General features: G+C 39.9%; 1 long non-coding RNA gene across 1 annotated transcript; it reads right to left on the bottom strand.

Moving 5' to 3' along the window:
- Positions 1-402: 402 nt before the first annotated feature.
- On the bottom strand, positions 403-3819 carry LOC102077752 (uncharacterized). The gene is made up of 3 exons (XR_266125.4): positions 3579-3819; positions 2355-2450; positions 403-998 (listed from the first exon to the last, which is right to left on the bottom strand). It is a non-coding gene; the product is annotated as an uncharacterized LOC102077752 (long non-coding RNA).
- Positions 3820-4195: the final 376 nt, after the last annotated feature.

Here is a 4195-nt window from a genome sequence, read left to right as displayed (position 1 = left end):
AGGGAATTATTATTTATTAGATTGTTAGATTATTGCAGTTTGTATAGCAGACACTGACTTGTCTACAAACACTTGCTAACAAACCACAGAGTGAAGAAAGTTCATGTTTGAAGCAAAAATTTCAAATTTTGAAACATCTTGGTTTATTGGTAGGTGAGGCACAACTTTTACTCTGAAGGCAAATGTTCTGGACTTAAAATTAGAGTAAAACTGCGAGTGCAGACAAGTAAGTGACTGCTATTCAAACTGCCGGTGGCTAAAACAATCTGCTAGCCACCGAAGCAATCACAAGGAGGTTTTTGGTATAACAAATTTCACATGGTCTCAGCCAGAAACCTCCAGGAACCACCCGCGAACTGGTCAGAAGAAACCCTAATAACCAGAGGCTGCCGGGGGGGTCAACTGGTCTCTGGACCTGTGTGACTTAAACTTAAACAATAAATAATGAAATATATAATAAAAGTAAAAATGTATAACTAACAAATACTTTCTAGAGTAATATCCAATAGTATTTCAAGGCAGGGGTACTTAGGACATAGGTACACAACTTATATTTTAATATCCAAGTCTGAGCAGGTGATACTAAGGTATCCAAGTATATGTAGTGGAGTGTAACGGCACTTGTAATATACTTGACATGTGTTTGTCTGTGTGAGTATTATAACACTGGTCTGTATTTCAGAATGCGTACCTGTCGAAGTCTATAACTCAGCTTTTATCATGTGCTGGGACTTCATAAATCTCAATATGTACATGAAAGAGGGGCCTCCGCTGAAGCCATGCCAAAAGCGATTCAGAATCTCATGCGAAGGAATCAGCATCCAGATGCAGTTAGCATGGGGTTTCTGTTTTGTATTTAATCTGTGGTCTGATCTGGGACTGAGGTAAGCGTGAGCTGATTGCTACCAACAGCTGGTATGTGCTCATTTCCATTGTCTGGATCATCTTTCTCCTCTGGACAGGCAGAAAAGCATGGCTCACAAGGTGGAAGTCGGTCACTGAGAGACGATGGAAAAACAGAAGGTAAAGCAGGAAGAGAAGTGACCAGGAAGAAATGTAAGACGGGAGGGAGAAAACATGTGAATGTGTGAAGACAAAGAAGAAAAGGAGACAGAAAGCAGGGCCTCTTGTACCTGATCAAAAAAACTTGACAGTGTGAACACACATCTGGAGCAAATACACTCCCTCCTTCCTCGTATGCGACTAACTCCTCCCCTTTCCCACATTACCTTAAACCTTAAACCAAAGCAATTCTGTTAAAATAAGAAAACACTCGATATTAGTGTCGTCATTAAAATAAGTACTGATCATGAAGAAGACTGACCATGGCAGAAATAGAGCTTAACTATGTTAATTACATAAGAGTTTCACTTCTCAACTGACTCCTTACAGTCTGTAAGTACTTGGCACATTTTCCAATTCTTTCATTCTCTTGTTTGGTCTTGGCAGTCTCATCTTGTTTTTATGGACTGGCCCTTTAATCCTTTTTAACCACAACTGATACAAACAACACAAGGTACTGGAGTATACACTGGGCAGTTGCACAAACACAAATATGTCCTAACATTTACAGCTGTGATTGAAGTTGAGGCCTGAAACCTTAGAGAGTTTGAATGAACACATTTCGCAAGGGCAAGCAGAGTGCATATACGCTGGTGTTGATCAGTGACCATGTGCGATTCAAGGCATGTTCTGGGCAATATTCTTGGCTGATATTAGTTCTGTACAGTAAAAATAAACCACTTCATGTCTTTGAACAGAATGCATAGAGTGTTCTGGGGAGCATAACCCTTATTGAAATTACATACCACATGCATGGGGCATTTCTCCTGTCTGATACACACAGAAAATACTGTTGCCTTCAGTGAACTTAAAATAGTCACAAATAAAAACAAGACACAGACTGAGAAAAATGTTTGTGACATATAAAAGAGGAGAAGAAGCAAATGAATCAAATGAGTCATCAAAGTGTATAACAACCCACATGCTGGATACATAACAACTGTTCGTAGATTTAGTCGCACACATGGTTCAAGGATTCACAAAAAAGGAAACGGATATCATTGCGCATGAACACCAACGACACACAAAACAATCCATCCTGAAAACCTCCCCAATGACATAACCGTGTGTGATCATTAAGTGACTGTGGCAGGTTGTTTTTGCCCGGGCTGCCCTCTCTGCATCTGTTCCCCATAGTGCCTCATTAGTGGAATTCCTCTGAGAGCTGATGGGCAGGTCAAGAAGAGGGTCCTAGACCTCTGCTGTCTGTGAATCTGACAGAGCTGATAACGCTCAGGTCTGGACAGGACAAGGAAGAAAGCAGGAAGAAATGCTCTGATCTGGACCCCTACCTCTGTGCCAGTGTTCTGATGGGAAGGTTAGGCTGAGGAGTCGCATGGATATAGCGTCCCAGCATGCAACAGTAAAGCAACATGTCCTAGCTGAATCTGCAATGGACATTGAAATAGTAAGATCTTTATCACCTTATGCATTTTTTTACTTTTACTATATTTATAATCGTTTATCCATTACGACAATTTTATTATAGATATACTTTCTATTTTGTACACCATAGTCCATTACTACTTACTCCACAAACTGAATTTGCATATTTCAGCCTTTGTATGTTTTCAGTAATCTGATGAAGCACTGACCAAAACATGTTACTCATGTCAGTGTTTATGTCAGGTAAAAGCTCCTTGAAAATAACGTAACACAGAAAGCGAAAAAAAAAATGTATTTACTCAAATAACAACTTGAGGCTAACTGCAAAAGCAAGTTGATCCCTATAGATCCAAGCACAGGCCATCCCGTCCATCTATCCATCCACCTTCTCCTGCTTATCAGATTCAGAGTTGCAGGTGGGCCGGAGCCTATTTCAGCTGTCATATGACGAGAGGCTAAGAACACCCAGGACAGGTTACCAGTTTGTCACAGGGCTAACACCTACACCTAATTTCGTATCACCAATTAACCTAACCCCATGCATATCTTTGGACTGTGGAAATAAGCTTGAGTTCCCAGGGAGAACATGTAAGCTCTACACAGAAAACAGCCCACAATGGATTCAAACACAGGAAATGTGAGGCAATCGTGCTAACCACTGCCCAGCTGTGCTACACCACATGCAAAAGTCAGCTTTGGTGCTAATGCTTAATATACCCCTTCATAAAAACTGCACAGGCATTTGGAAGCTGCTTTGATTGACTGGTCAGATGTAGCAAATAGCTATCCTGTAGTCTTTACCTGTGCTAATTCGATCACCGAACTGGTCCTTTCAACAGTTCTTGTGCTCTTGATTGCTAATCAAGCTAGCATTAGCTGATAATTGAGTACTCCATTTTCTGGTCTTTTGCAGCCCAAAACCCAACACAGCAGCTGTCACAATACTAGTAAAGATGTACAGAAATTACTATTAACATCACATGGGCTAGATCCATCTTTTATACTTTACTGACTATGATTTGTATTCATTTTATGGTTTCTAGCATACAAGCTAATTGCTAGTTAGATAATTCTATTTTCCCTGTCCTCTGAGAATGTTTTTTCTGTACACAGACAAAATTTTCCATTACCTCCAAAGAGCATTTAGTCAGAGACTTCCAGAAATCTCTCTCAGTCATTTTTGTTGCATAACCAGAAAATTGGGCAACAAGGAATGTTGTTTGCAGGGTTTCATAAGAAAAAATATGCCTGGATCTTAAAGCTTTGCATCTCTCCAGAAAAAAAAGTATCCTGATTTAACTGAAAAGTCCACTCTGTCCAGAGTCAAGAATTTTTATTGGATGAGTTTTAAATCCTCTGAGCACCACAAACAACGATTCCATCTTTCCCCCTTGTGTTGAGGTTGTGACAATAACTTTAGTGACATCTAAAAATATCAAACTATTTAGGAAAAACTATGTGTGTAATATGAGTGAACTGACAGTTCAAAAGATCATTGTCCTCTTTCATAACACTGCATTATATATTCCCCTATTTCTCCCCCCCTCACAGTTTATTTGACCAAATAAACTAACCAAATAACTGAGAGATACGTCTCTCTCACGGACTCTTTCCCCATCACCATTCCTTGATAGGATTCATGTAATCAGTGTGAGTCACAGATAAATATCAGTAAATAATGAGTGACGTCTCCCAGCTGGTTTTGATTTTTCCTGTCTTAGTGGGTCAGTCAGCTTCTTACACCGGA

The sequence above is a fragment of the Oreochromis niloticus genome, linkage group LG17 (genome assembly GCF_001858045.2).
Source record: "Oreochromis niloticus isolate F11D_XX linkage group LG17, O_niloticus_UMD_NMBU, whole genome shotgun sequence".
In the NCBI taxonomy this organism is placed as follows: domain Eukaryota; kingdom Metazoa; phylum Chordata; class Actinopteri; order Cichliformes; family Cichlidae; genus Oreochromis; species Oreochromis niloticus.
This window is presented reverse-complemented; position numbering and strand designations above follow the sequence as displayed.